Source organism: Pseudophryne corroboree, chromosome 4 (genome assembly GCF_028390025.1).
Source record: "Pseudophryne corroboree isolate aPseCor3 chromosome 4, aPseCor3.hap2, whole genome shotgun sequence".
NCBI lineage: Eukaryota > Metazoa > Chordata > Amphibia > Anura > Myobatrachidae > Pseudophryne > Pseudophryne corroboree.
Window position 1 is genome coordinate 826,549,758 of NC_086447.1, and position 15,944 is coordinate 826,565,701.

General features: G+C 44.0%; 1 protein-coding gene across 2 annotated transcripts in view; it reads right to left on the reverse strand.

Moving 5' to 3' along the window:
• The window catches only part of MACROD2 (mono-ADP ribosylhydrolase 2), a 3,123,444-nt gene that overhangs the window by 1,945,586 nt on the left and 1,161,914 nt on the right, over nucleotides 1-15,944 (reverse strand). The gene's annotated exons all lie outside the window — the stretch shown is intronic.

Genomic DNA, 15,944 nt, shown 5'->3' on the forward strand with positions numbered 1-15,944 from the left:
AAGAAATTTCTATTCGCAATTGTGCTAATCTTTCGTTCGCAATTCTGCTAAGCTAAGATACACTCCAAGAGGGCGGCGGCTTAGCGTGTGCAATGCTGCTAAAAGCAGTTAGCGAGCGAACAACTCGGAATGAGGGCCCATGTGTCAAAAGTTACTATGCTTATCTCATGTCTTTAAGAAGATCCTCATAAGGTCACGGATTCTTTTTCATTGGTTTTAATGAGATCCAGAGCACATAAAACAAACATACATGCATAGTGTAAAACTATTAACAAAAGTTGAGCACCATTATTTAAAATGAATGCCCGTACATTAGAGAAAGGTAAACTGCTTATCTGAACATCAGCATGCCAAATAGTACCCAACGCATTTCGTCCGGATGGCGCTATGTCCTCTCCCTTAAGACTGCCTCAGGGAAAGATACTGATATATATATCAGAATCAGAATCAGTTTATTGCTAAGTATATCAGTACATAATACACAAGGAATTGGTTTCCGATAGCTAAAACTCCCATACAGTATATGATATACAACAAAAAACATAGAGGAGGGAGAACATGTGACGTACAGTGGGGCAAAAAAGTATTTGGATAGCAACCGATTGTGCAAGTTGACCCACTTAAAAAGATGAGAGAGGTCTGTAATTTCCATCATAGGTACACTTCAACTATGAGAGACAGAATCTAAAAAACTAGGAAATCACATTGTATGATTTTTAAACAATTTATTTGTATATTCTTGCGGAAAATAAATATTTGGACAATCAAAAAGTTTAACTTAATACTTTGTAATATAACCTCGGTTGGGAATGTCAAAGTTGAAAAATATTGCAGTACACACATTACATACAAACTACACACAGATGGCCTCCGTGCGCGTACTTGCTCTGCCGTGCGTGCGCATATTCGCAATTTGCGTATGGTCGCTCCCGCGGACCTGCGTATCAGCGTGTGGTATGAGTATTTACGGTAGAGTTTGTGAACGCATGGAAAAGCCATCAAAACACATTACATATTTAATCCAAATAATGCACATTTTACACATAGCCTCCCTGCACCACAGCAGCAAGTTACAGCAGTTTCAATGGTTTCAGAACAAAGGGATTCACCTTTACAGGATAGGAGGGGACAGACTAAGGTTATAAGGTGGTGTTTGGTATCCAGCTGTAGGGTATTTTAAGGGTAACATTCCGGTGTTGGTCTGCAGCAGATCGCATGTTCCTGCGGATAGTTATGTGCAGGAGCAGAATATAGATATAAACTGTATTTACTGTACATTATGTATGCGGCGGGAATCCAGAAGAGACCACCCACAAGAGCAGTTGGAACAGACATCGCCCACCTATTCAAACCGACCTATGACCTCTCCTGTACTGTAAATGACCATCCCTGTGTCCAATGGACAAAGAGATTACAGTATCCATTGTGTTAGGTTTTGGAAGAATTGTATAAAGAGAGCCTGCTGCAGGCCTGGTCAGACACAAGACTCACAAAGTTGTCTATCAGATGACTGAGGACCAGACTGGGTAGCGCGGCGAATCCAATCACGTATGTACCATTGACTGTAGCCATTATTCTGTTATATTGTATTGTATTGTATTATATATATATATTGTAACCCCCTTTCAGTAATAATACGCTGTGGTGTCGGAACCCAGCATTTTAAATAGCAAACCGGTGTCGTATTTTCCTTTCCCTGCTAAGGTTTAGAGTGTAATGCTATCGCATGCATAGCTGTTAAGGGTTTGCGGTGTATCTCTGGGTGTGTACACGCTGTGTGTACTTTGTACCGTCAGCGCGGTGTTTGTACGCAAAGTTCCGTACACGGTACGGGACTCTGTACGCTAGTAGCGTAAAAAGTACGTAGAGTGTGTATTAAGTATAGCGGCCGCAGCGGCTCTATGGTAAAGTGTATTTAAAGTGTGTTTAAGGTATAGCTTTTCATTCCTGTATATAAATCAGCATTATCAGGAATTACAGAGGTCAAACGTTTCCTGTAGTTCTTGACCAGGTTTGCACACACTGTAGCAGGTATTTTGGCCCACTCTTCCATGCAGATCTTCTATAGATCTGTCATGTTTTGGGGCTGTCGCCGGGAAACACGGACTTTCAACTCCCTCCACAGATTTTCTATTGGGTTGAGATCTGGAGACTGGCTAGGCCACTCCAGGACCTTGAAATGCTTCTTACGGAGTGCCTGGTCGGTGTGTTTGGGGTCATTGTCTTGCTGGAAGACTCAGCCACAATCCATCCTCAATGCTCTTACTGAGGGAAGGAGGTTTTTGCCCAAAATCTCACGATACATGGCCCCATTCATCCTCTCCTTAATACGGATCAGTTGTCCTGTCCCCTTTGCAAAAAAGCATCCCCGAAGCATGATGTTTCCACCCCCATGCTTCACAGTGGGTATGGTGTTTTTGGGATGCCATTCATCATTCTTCTCCCTCCAAACACAGCGAGTGGAGTTTATACCAAAAAGTTCTATTTTGCTCTCATCTGACCACATTACATTCTCCCAATCCTCCTCTGGATCATCCAGATGGTCACTGGCAAACTTTAGACGGGCCTGGACATGTGCTGGCTTAAGCAGGGGGACCTTTCAGGCGCTGCAGGATTTCAATCCATGACGACGTAGTGTGTTACTAACGGTAACCTTTGTGACTGTGGTCCCAGCTCTTGAGGTCATTGACCAGGTCCTCCCGTGTAGTTCTGGGCTGATTCCTCACCGTTCTCAAGATCATTGATACCCCACGAGGTGAGATCATGCATGGAGCCCCAGGCCGAGGGAGATTGTCAGTGATCTTGTATTTCTTCCATTTTTTAATAATTGCGCCAACAGTTGATCTCTTCTCACCAAGCTGCTTGCCTATTGTTGAGTAGCTCATCCCAACCTTTTGTAGCTCTACAATTTTGTCCCTGGTGTCCTTAGACAGCTCTCTGGTCTTGGCCATGGTGGAGACGCAGCAGTCTGACTGTTTGAGGGTGTGGACAGGTGTCTTTTATACAGATAACCAGTTCAAACAGGTGCCATTAATACATATTATACATAGAAGAGCTTCTTAAAGAAGAAGTAACAGGTCTGTGAGAGCCAGAAATCTTGCTGCTTGATAGGTGTCCAAATATTTATTTTCCACAAGAATATACAAGTAAATTGTTTAAAAATCATACAATGTGATTTCCTGTTTATTATCAGATTCTGTCTCTCACAGTTGAAGTGTACCTATGATGGAAATTACAGACCTCTCTCATCTTTTTAAGTGGGTCAACTTGCACAATCGGTGGCTGTCCAAATACTTTTTTGCCCCACTGTATAACTAGAATACACAAGTAGAGATCTGAATATGAGAGTATTGCTTAGCGAATGTCGAGATGAACAGTTTGATTGCTTGAGGAAAGAAGATGTTCCTGTGTCTAGCAGTTCACGCCAGACGGTAGCAGTCGGAACATATCATGAGCAGGGTGAGAATGGTCGTCAATAATCCTCCCCGCCCTCTTCGTAATCCTTGCCCGACAGATATCCTCGACTGACGGAAGATTTGTCCCTATGATCTTTTCAGCAGACCTTACAACTCGCTGTAGCCTATTTTTGTTGTGGATTGAGGCAGAGCCAAACCACACTATTATCGAGGAGCAAAGGACGTATTGAATAATTGCAGAGTAGAAGAGTATTAGAAGTTCTTGCGGTAGTTTGAACTTCCTAAGCTGACGTAGAAAGTACAGTCTCTGCTGGGCTTTCCCCAGAATTCCCTCGATGTTAGACTTCCACTTAAGATCATTGGAGATTGTGGAGCACAGGAATTGGAAGGTTTCCACCACAGTTACTACTATTCGTTAAAAAATTCAGGGACTATTCCCACTAATGGGTGTCCATGACACCCATAGAGTGGGACTAGAATCTGTGGTGAGAGCAGTGCAAGGGGCTTTGCTGCATTCACCCCTCCCACCTCCCGCTGGCCATCTGATAGATGGGATCCCAGCATCGGTATGGTGACTTGCGGTCTCCCAACCGCCAGTCATTCGATACCAACCCATCTGTGGGGGCCATACCATCACTTCTAGGACTCTTTGTTCTTCTTTATGTTGAAGATAGTTCTTAATGACATTGGCTGTTGGTTTGGGTTTGTTGTCCTGCTGCAGAATAAATTTGGAGCCAATCAGAAGCCTCCCTGATAGTACTGCATGATGGATAAGTGCATGCCTGTATTTTTCAGCATTGAGGACACCATTAGTCCTGACCAAATCCCCAACTACATTTGCTGAAATGCAGCCCTAAATGAGCAAGGAACCTCCACCATGCTTCACTGTTGCCTGCAGACACTCATTGTACTGCTCTCCAGCCCTTTGGCGAACAAACTGCCTTCTATTAAAGCCAAATATTTCACATTTTGACTCCTCAGTCCAGAGCACCTGCTGCCATTTTTCTGCACCCCAGTTGATCTGTTTTCTTGCATAGTTAAGTTGCTTGGTCTTGTCTCCACGTCAAAAGTATGGCTTTTTGGCCGCAATTCTTCCATGAAGACCACACTTCTCCGAATAGTAGATGAGTGTAACTGTGTCCAACTGTTTTCTGCCAGTTCTAAGCTGATGGCACTCCTGGACATCTTCCAATTTCGAAGGGAAGTTAGCAGGATGTATTTTTCATCTGATGCACTATGTTTGCTTGGCCGGCCACTGCATCAATGGTCCTCAGCGTTGCCCATTTCTTTGTGCTTCAATGCTGAGAAATACAGGCAGGTACATATGCATCAGGGAGGCATCTGATTGTGACCAATGTCAATCATCTGTGTAAAGAAGAACAAGGAGTATTGGAAGTGATGATATGGCCCCCACAGATCCCTGATCTCAGCATCATTGAGTCTTTCTGGGATTACATGAAGAGACAGAAGGATTTGAGCAAGCCTACATCCACAGAAGATCTGTGGTTAGTTCTCCAAGATGTTTGGAACAATCTCCCTGCCAAGTTCCTTCAAAAACTGTCCAAGTGTGGCTAGATTTATTCCCTATGCACGTTGTTAATTGATAAAAATAAACTATTACAACTTCTATTTCTTAAAGCATACTTACTTTTTCCATATATATATATATATATATATATATATATATATGTGTGTGTGTGTGTGTGTGTGTGAAACAGTAGAGGTAATGGCGCCAAGGGGGTTGTATCAACACCCTACTTTAAAACGGACCCTTACAGCATCCTTAAGATAAATTTCGTCCGATAGCATATACTAACATAAAAATTTATTTATAAAAACATACACTCAACATCAATGTCCATGAATATACAGAGTTGGTACATTTACATTTGTCACATAATTTGAACAATCAACTTGTAGTGATGAGGAAAGATGTAGATATGACCCTACAATCTCCTCCTTCTCCTTATTGTGTATTCGGAGGTAACATAAGACAATCGATAGATAAATAACCCAACGCGTTTCGTCTTGTTCCAAGACTTCATCAGGGGTGAAATCTCTTCAATTCAGTAAATATTGTCTGCACATAAATGGTCATTCAAAGATGCAAGCCACTTCCACATACAATGCATCCCTTACTTCTGCTCTTGACTCTATTGCTCCACCAACCACTATTCACCCTCGCAAATTAACACCTCAACCCTGGCACACCAAATGCACCAGATATCTGCAAAAATGCTCACGTACTGCTGAGCGACACTGGAGGAAATCACGCTCTAAGGCAGACTTCCTCCATTTCAAACTTATGCTCTCATCCTTCAGTGCTGCCCTGTCACTTGCTAAACAGTCATACTTCAAGAACCTCATCTCCTCCCAGTCTTCCAACCCCCGGCGCCTCTTTGCCACTCTCAACTCACTCCTCTGCCCACCTCCACCTCGTCTCCCTTCCTCACTCTCTGCTCTTGACTTTGCCACTTACTTCACATCCAAAATTGACTCCTTACGTCAGGACATCACACCACACCAGACCATCTGTAACCAGCTTTCTCCCATCCCTTACCAACCCTCCCCATCCCTCGCACCTACTCTGACATCTTTCTCCCATGCATCTGGAGAGGAAGTCATGGCCCTCATTCGTTCCTGTCCCCTCACCACCTCCCCACTTGACCCTATCCCCTCCCGCCTCCTCTGCTACCTCTCTCCTTCTGCTTGTTCCCATCTTTCCCACCTTCTCAATCTATCCCTCTCATCAGGCACTGTCCCCTCTGCCTTTAAGCATGCACTCATCTCTCCTATTCATAAAAAACCTACACTTGATCCAAACACTCTCTCCAACTACCGACCCATATCCAAATACCTCTCTCCACTCCAGTCTATCCTCAATGCTGCTGCCCGGCTCATCTTCCTCACCAAACGCACTACGTCCACCTCTCCTCTCTTACTAGACCTTCACTGGCTCCCCTTCCCTTTCAGAATCCATTTAAAGCTTCTCACACTCGCTTACAAAGCCCTCACCCACTCCTCTCCCATCTACATCTCTGACCTTATCTCCCTTTACACTCCCACCCGTCCTCTTCGCTCTGCTAATGCACGCCGACTCTCCTGCCTACGGATTACTTCCTCCCACTCCTACCTCCAAGATTTTTCACGTGCTGCACCACTTCTTTGGAATTCCCTACCTCTCCCCCTCAGACTTTCCACCTCTCTACAAAACTTCAAACGGGCTCTCAAGACCCACTTCTTCACCAAACCCAGCCAAATCTCATCCTAACCCTCTGTTCTACGCTCTCTATGTACCCCATCTGTGTCACCCCTATCTGTCTACCCCTCCCCTTTACAATGTAAGCTCTCACGAGCAGGGCCCTCTTCCCTCATGTGCTTATCCTTTCTTACTTTAATAATCTTCAACTGCACCAAATCCATCAGTCTTCTGCCATCTGATACTTATTCCAGTGTCATCTGCTGATGTAACTATGTTTATTTACCCTGTACTTGTCCTATACTGTCATCAACTGTAAGTTGCTGTTTTCCTGTTTGATTATTTGTTTATGTACTCTGTAATTGGGCACTGCGGAACCCTTGTGGCGCCATATAAATAAAGGATAATAATAATAATAATGCATGAACAATGTTTAAATATTTCAACGGAACTTGATTGATACAGCAAGGACCAAGCCTCATATATCATCAGCTTGAATATGGGGAAGACTCATAAGGGTATGGAATCTAACCGGTTCATAAGCATAAGAAACCTCATAGGTCAACAGCTTGAACCTAACACTCAGAGACTCAAGAGTGAAGGCAATTCATACAGATATAGAGCCTAACCGGTTCTGAACACGTAGCAGACCCTCCAATGGTGCAGTGCTAACAGCCAAGTCTCTGTATTATATTTATAGCTTCAAGATCGGATAAAGTCTTCCTTAGGATGCCTGTATACCAGGAAGGACACTACTACTTTGGCACAGTAGGCTAATTTGTCGAAAACTGCCTGTATTCAGAACCATGTAATCCAAATATTGTATATACATATATATATATATATATATATATATATATATATATATATAAGATCCTGGTTGAACCGTGACCTCTAACATGTTGTTTACCTCCTCCTTCTGCCTCTGCTCCTTCCAATGCCTTGTACTCATCCCAACATGTCTCATTTCTCCAACCAGGCCTGTTAATCCCCAGTTAGCTTATTTTACTCTGCAATGACAACACTGGGACTGACATTATCAGATCTCATTAATACTCTTCTTCCAGCCCTACAAGATCCTTACATGTGAAAATCTCCCTCCCCTGTAAATGGTAAGAAACCAGAACAATCTGTATCTTCTGTCTCACATCTAATTCAGGTCTTATTCATTTTGTAGATAGCTCCTTCGATATGTGCTTCATAAGTAACTTGCGTGCACCCAAGATAGCTGCCTACACCATTCTATTTCACATCTATTCCCGGAGTCCTCCAATTCATAAGATCTTCTATTCCATATGCTCCTTTCTATAAATGGAGTGCGCCCAAGATGATTGCAAACTATGTGTGGTGATATTGTTGAATGCTGTAGTGTGCAGGGCAATTGCTGAGGTGTGTGCGTGTGTAGATTGGGGATGCTAATAATGTAATATATAGTAGGGGGGGTCATAAAGATTAATGTAAATTTGTTAAATGTGATTGCTATGGACTTAATGCTGGATCTGGTTGGGTGGCATAGAGTGTTTAAAAGTTGATCAGCTTTCCAAGAAGGGAACAGCATCTATTCTTCTCCAAACAGGGCACCTTCGAGGATCCAGCCAAGTAGCAACTGAGCTTAAGCCACTAACAGATAGCCAAAGCTTCAAGAACAGATAGTAAAGAGACTGTTATCAGTCTGGATTGTGGTGGAACTGTCTTGCTTCTTCAAGCCTGTTGGATGGAGATAAAGTCACTGGAGTTAAAGTACCAGCCAATCAGCTCCTAACTGCTATGCCACAGGCTGTGTTTGAAAAATGACAGTTAGGAGCCGCTTGGCGGGTACTTTATCTCCAGCGACTTTATCTCCATCCAAGGCTTAGTAAATAGACCCCTATATCCTGACAGCATGGAGGTCCATTTTCAAGCTGGTCTGCTTTAAGGGGAAGCTATATGCCCCTAACAGTGATGGGTACAGCTTTGGCAGTGTGTTTAAAAAGTAAAAGTGACTGGAAGATGGCCTTACACTGTCTATAGTGAAAGCTACACCCTTTGCCTGCTGGACATAACCCTATCTGACTGAAAAGAGGTACCCACATCACTGACCCATTGTCCTGTTAAAATAATTCCACCTACTGACAATATGGCCACACCTTCCACAAAAGGCAACTTTTTAGATTATTTTCTAGGGCCTCTTAATTCACAATCCACACCTAGCAATCAGTACTCTATAAAGGTCACCATTATGATCTCTTTAATATATGGAGGTCACTATAATAGTCTAAAAGGCTTTACTGCATTTAATTATAGCTCTTTCACATAACTATTTTCATTGACCACATAAAGTCATGTCCACAGTATACATTGCTAATCCTCCCCTGCTCACGAGAGAGGACTTTAGGCCTCCAGTGATGGTAACAAGCACAATTAACATAATATTTGAAATATTATGATAAAATAAGAAAGTTGTAATGCATAATTTGCCCACACTCCTGGAAGTTCCTGGAGATTTCTGAATTTGGGGACTTCTCCCATTTGCCAGGATAGTAGGCAACTCTCCCACATCCAAACATCACAACCCCACCCCCAAGACATAATATTGCAAATCACAGCATTACGCTGTGGGGGGGTGGGGCTACAATGATGCATATTGTAGCATCACACATTCTCCCCCTCATTGGATGTCCCAGAGGCATCCTAGCAAAAGTTGGTAAGTATTTTGTACTTTATCTCTTTTGACTTAAGGCCTAAGATAGAAATGACCATCAGCAGAGTACTTCTTATAAGTGTACTAGTTTTTTTGGGGTGTTAACTTGCATTTCAGATGTATGGGGAGTACTGGGAAGAATCCTGACAATGTGTATTTTCTCAGCTTTTAGGTACTGTTCAGGTCTTCCAAAACACAAAACGGCCTAGCAGCTTATTGCAGAGAAAATCTCAACACAACATATAAATTATTTTTATAACATTACATACAGGCTGCAATGGAGAATACAATTTGACAGATTAGACAAGAGAACATATCAGAATTAATAAAAAAATAGATAAGATAACGGAGCATATTTTGGAAGACAGAATTTTCATTATGTTTCACCAAAATTACATTTGATGAATCACGGCCATTGGAAAGATAAAACAGAATAATACCAATAAAAAGTGGCATTTGGAATCGAACCAAAACTAAAAAGAGACTGTTCCTTTTTGTTTAATATGTAATTCTGACTATTTTATTAGGTGACTATTTCCATTCACCATTGCACACAGCATCAGACCCTGCAACCTAGCAAGACATCACTAATGTACTGTAACTGGTAGAACTCCTGACATAAAACAGCAATGGTGCACAGATAAGTGTGTTTGGGCGCCGGTGTCTTGAACATTTACTGAAAATCAATGAGACTATGGGAATATAAGTACCCAAATGACACATTTAATAACTTGCAAAATGATGTAACCAACTTCTCAAGAATTATGTGAAAATGAGCACATCATTATGTCTCACCGTGCTGAAATCCAATGAAGGAATGTGGAAAGGAGAGCTGGGGTTTGAAGTTTATATACAGCGTTAAGGAACACAGAAACAATTGAAGATAATATAAATAGCAATATCTGTTTTAGCTTCTGTGGAACACGGAAACCAATAAGACACAACACAGTTATAAATGCAAGGAAGACTCATTTCATAAAGTTGATTGTAGATAAATGAGAAATGTTCCCCAGCGTACATAGGGGGTGATTTAGACCTGATCGCTGGGCTGCTTAACTTTGCTGACTTGCATTCAGATAGTCGCCGCCCAAGGGGGAGTGTAAATTTGCTGTGCAAGTGTGGTATCGCATCTGTACGCCGAGCTGCGAAAATCCACTGTGTGCAGTCTGGGGGTCATTCCGAGTTGATCGTAGCTGTGCTAAATTTAGCACAGCTACGATCATCTTCCCTGACATGTGGGGGGACGCCCAGCACAGGTCTAGTCCGCCCCGCATGTCAGTGCCGCCCCCCCCCCCCCCACAGAAGTGCAAAGGCATCGCACAGCGGCTAAGCCTTTGCACTTCAAGAGTAGCTCCCGGCCAGCGCAGCTGTAGCGTGCTGGCCGGGAGCTACTCATCGCTGCCCGTGACGTCACGCAGCTGTCATGGACCACCCCCTCCCCAACGGTCCGGCCATGCCTGCGTTGTCCGGACCGCTCCCCCTAAATGGCGGCTTAACGCCGCCGTTCAGCCCCCTCCCGCCCAGCGACCGCATCTGTCTCAGAGGTGATCGCTAGGCACCGACTGCTGCCACACGCCGGCGCACTGCGGCGCCAGCGCATGCACAGTCCCGACCCGATCGCTGCGCTGCGAAAAACTGCAGCGAGCGATCGGGTCAGAATGACCCCCTCTGTGCGCAGCCCAGGACTTACTCATACAGTGCGATGAGAACACGCTGATCGGGGCCAGAGCTTAAAACACACCCTCCCTGAAAACACTTGGGAACGCCTGCGCTTTTGCGGACACTCCCAGTAAATGGCCAGTTTCCACCCATAAACGGCCCCTTCCTATCAATCACCTTGCGAATGCCCGTGCGATCTGAATTTTCGCACCATCCTGTCGCTGACCAGTGATGCCCGTTGTTGTTGGCCGATCCGCTTGTGCATTGCGGTGCATATGCATGGGCAGACTATTGCTGATCGCCCGCTGTGCGAAAACGCACAGCAGCTATCAGGTCTGAATCACCCCCCATAATTCCTTTAATATATGCACAGGTACATACAATATACAATCATATTAAAAAAGTGTAATGATAATAAAAAATAACTTAGACCCACAATCAGTAGAAATAATAGTATGGACATTGTAGAGTTTCAAGGTCACAGTAGGACCTGAAGTAGTTTGCTGCAGATTCTTTGTATGTACGAAAATGATGTTGTTAGATGCACTGGGACAACATCTGATAACTGGCAAAATGTATGAAATTCTAGATAAGGAAAGGAGACAAGGCGATATTGGCCCTCATTCCGAGTTGATCGTTAGCTATTTTTTGCAGAGCAGCGATCAGATAGTCGCCGCCTCTAGGGGAGTGTATTTTCGCTTTGCAAGTGTGCGAACGCGTTTGTGCAGCCGAGCGGGACGAAAAAGTTTCTTGCAGTTTCTGAGTAGGTCTGAACTTACTCAGCCCTTGCGATCACTTCAGCCTGACCGGTCCCGGAATTGACGGCAGACACCCGCCCTGCAAATGCTTGGACAACGATGCTGTTTGTACCCGTATGACGCGCGTGCGCATTGCGGTGCTGATCGCTGCGAAAATCGGCAGCATGCGATCAACTCGGAATGACCCCCATTGATCCTTAATTTATTCGTGGCTTGTTATATAATGATAAAATTCTTGAATGGCATATTTGACCTAAACCCAAATGTTCCTGCAATCTAGACATGGAGAGAATTTATCCTATTGATCACTTTTTCAGCATCCATAATAAGAATCTGTTGCTGGTTTGTGAAGTGGTGATATGCTGAGTTAAGTCTATAATTTTTGTGGTATTGTCTTTGGCTTTTCTGCCAGGCACAAACTTTACATGGTGACGGTGTATAATATCTGAAATAACACTGGATATATCTATATATAAGTGTTTTTTTTATTCCATTATAGAAGCTTTTATTGTGCAAGGCCTAGCAAGCTGGCGGAGTGGACGTGTTTCGACTGAGCGCCTTGTGTAGTAGACGCACATAATTATAAATGTGGGGTCTTCCACTGGTTTTTGGGGGCTCCCAGCCATCTCAGCTCTCTTACTAGTGTCAATGCCACAAGAAGATAGTGTCTGCGAAGCCAGGAAACGTTTCCTACACCCCTGCTCGTTGTGACCCTAGCCTCCCACCTGACACCTTGGTAGAGTCTGCCGACGATCCAGAGCCAGGTTCCGACCACAAGGTGGAACCACCGCCTGCATTCTTAAGTCTCTCACCGAGCACCTGGAACCCGCTGCCAGCCACCACCGATTGCCCTCCCTTGGTCCTGTACTCCCTGCAGAGATTTTGGCTCTGTCCGCTGTGGCTCAGGTGCGCTATGTGCGGGGGCTCCCAGGTGGACTGTCTGCCTCCTTCTGCATGTTGGCTGTCCGTGCCTGAGCCAAGGGACCCACTCTTGGAACTCTCCTGCTGCATCTAAACCCCAGTGGCCGCTGGTGTTTGCCTGCTAATCCCTAACCTCCCTTTATTCTGGCAGGTCTCTGCCCAGTGACATCAATTGAGCAGCCACCAGCCGCTATGTTGGATCTTGTGGCGCCTTCTATATCTCCCTCAGTACTACAGCAGTGGGACATTCTGACAGGTTAGAGAACTTTGTGATAGTTTATAACATTATATCTGCAGTCCCCTTAGCTTCTGGGCTCCTCCATGCTGAAGATCCTCCTTTTTGTCACAGAATTATCAATAGCTGCCCTAACATACTTCCAAAACGACTGTTTTCTTAACCCCCACCCAAAAGGAGCCTTCCTCACTGCACTTTGCTCACTTATTTTAGGAGTCTGATACTTTACCCTTGATGGCTCCTTGAAAAGTTGTCGCTAAACCCCCTGGGTGTCCATTTTACAATCTATCTCCACATTATTAGTTGTTATTTTATTGATCTACAACCATTACCGTTCATTGCTTATGGTTTCTACTGTAACCGCCACCTCAGTTTTTATTTCCATACATGTGAATACCTCTATCCCTGCCACCGTGCAGAGGTCCAACGCCAAATCCACCATGCAAGGAAGCGGTGACCTATCAAAACACATCAACAGGGATACAAAGGCATCCCTGAGCCATGGTCCTCTTTCTCCACAAATATTCTTAGTTGCATACCCTCTCTATTAAGGAAGATATCCTGGCCCTCTGTTCCCTCGTTATACGAATTTAAAGATTCCCTCGATACTAAGCTGGACATTGCTCTGCCTTCTATCAAATCTCATATCTCGTTACTGGCATTCAGGACCTCCAATTTGAGTCTCGACAAGACAACCTTCAGAAGGCTCAGAATGAAACTGACAGGGACTTGGACTATATTATTAATGATATTTTTGACCAGTGTACTGAAAATGAGCAACTAGAAAACCAAGAACACAGAGTTAATATTCCCCTGTTGTCCTTGACGCCTCGGAATCCTACAAGAAAAATCTATTTTTATTCCTGATTCCATACCTTGGCTCTTATCTACTGCTGCTAGAATGGGCCAACCATGCCCTTTGACCTAAACTTTGAGACAGTGAACCTCTGCATAACATCATTATTAGATTTCTCAGCTATAAGGATAACTTGTTCTTGCTTAAATGAGAGGTAAACACCACATCCTCTTCGATACTGTCAAGCTCCAGTTTTTTCAGGATCTCGCTCCTATGATGATCGCTAAGTGAAGAGAACTCCGGGACCTAATCAAGCACCTCCGCGACCAGGAGGAATCTGGTCCTCCTTCTAGTAACAACTCTGGTACTTCTTGAGGGACGATGCCCCTACTATTAGGCCATGGCCATAGTCCACCACAAAAGCACTTTCCTAGCTCTCATATTTAGAAGCAAGCATAGCTATAGTGGGTGCAAGGAGTGCCATTGCTATGGGGCTTAGAGGTATAAGGGGTCCTGGACCCAGGTTATAAAGTTGCATACACATTTCCCTGATTTGCCTGCTAAGCAATTGGGTCTGATTCAGCCTGAATTGTGCGACATTAAATTTTCAGTGAGAGGAGTGTGTAGTGGATGTTTTAATGGTAAAGGGGCACTGTAATGTGGTATAATTTGTACTAGAGGCCACTATAATGTTGCACAATATGAAATGGAGGCACTAAAGTGTGGAATAATATGAACTGGGGCACTGTGACATGGCACAGTTTAAACTGAAGAGCACTCTAATATGGCCCAATATGAAAAGGGGGCACTGTTATATGGCATAATATGAGCTGGAGACACTATGTCATAATATGAATTGGGGATACAGTGTGGCATAATGAGTACTGGCAGCCCTATAAGGTGATATCATGTAAACTAGGGAACTACGATGGTTCACAAATTAAACTAGGACACTACTATGGTTCAGAACATTAACTAGGGCACCATTATGGGGCATAAAATGAATAACTACTGTTTAGAGTTCTCTCTCAATAAGCATTCGGACAGCTGCCCCTTCAAAATGTTGCTATGGGCCCACAAAGTTCTGGTTACGCCCCTGACCACAGCACCCTTGCCCTGAAGACTGGTGCATGCACAGTAGACTCTGGCACATTGCTAGAGCCTACTCCTTTGAAGCACTGGCTATAGAGGAGGGGGGCCCAGATGGAGACTACATAGGGGCCCCTTTCTCACTTAATACTCCCATGAATAAAGTCTTTTGTAATTTCTTGTGATAGACTTGTTGTCTACACACAAAGCAAGCAGCTATTGCTAGAGAAATGATAGGTTGTGTTCTCCTAAATGATGCTTAAGTCGACACAATGGCTTGCTGCTCAGCTTGTAGTCTAGAGATATACTGTAATAATTCTCGCCCACTTTATTTTCCTCATTTATTGCTAGCTTTATTCTCGCACAGTACAAATATGGAAAAGCACAAATGGGTTTATAAAATAATCAGATGTAATGTACAAAATAGAAAAACAAAAGAGTTAGATTCTCACTAGCTAAGCTAAAATACGATTCCCAGCAGATCGTCTTTAGCAGATTTTTTCTCACAAAGATTTACCGGCTTTGCAAACATATTTCTAATGCATAAGAATTATACACTAGGCTGCTACTTTAAATCATGACTATGTAAAATAACTACTCTTCTCTATTCTGGGAGCATAGAAAGCAAACAGACTGCTGAAAACTGGCAGCTACAATATTTTACAGCCATTTCCCAAGATATTAAATAAATTGTGCTAATTATTTCTCCAAGCCCCAATGAAATTCACTAGTTTGTTTTCCCGCTGACAGTAACAGAACTAACAACAATACCTTTCTTATAAAGGGAAGTCAATTACCATTATCTTAGGAGGGAAAAAAATTCATACAATATGCATACCTCCCAACATTCGGAATCACTAATGCGGGGACATGTCGCGCCAAAGAAAATGGGGCGTGGCCTTATGAGAGGGGGCGGGACTTGAGTGATGGGGGAGGGGCATCATGCTACGATCCATGGGTTTTGCTGTTTTGGGGGCGTGCCCAGCGCTCCTTGAGCTGCTGGGCAGCTCCTCCTCTCCTCCCTGCACTGTTCAGATGCCGATTCAGTGGTCACCAGCTGCTTTGCAAAGCAGAGCAGCGGTGATCACTGGTGCCCCCCCCCCCTCCCCGCGGGACACTGCGACCCGCGGGAGGGACAGCGGGACAGTGTCCGAATAGCGGTATTGTACTGCTGAAATCGTGACAGTTGGG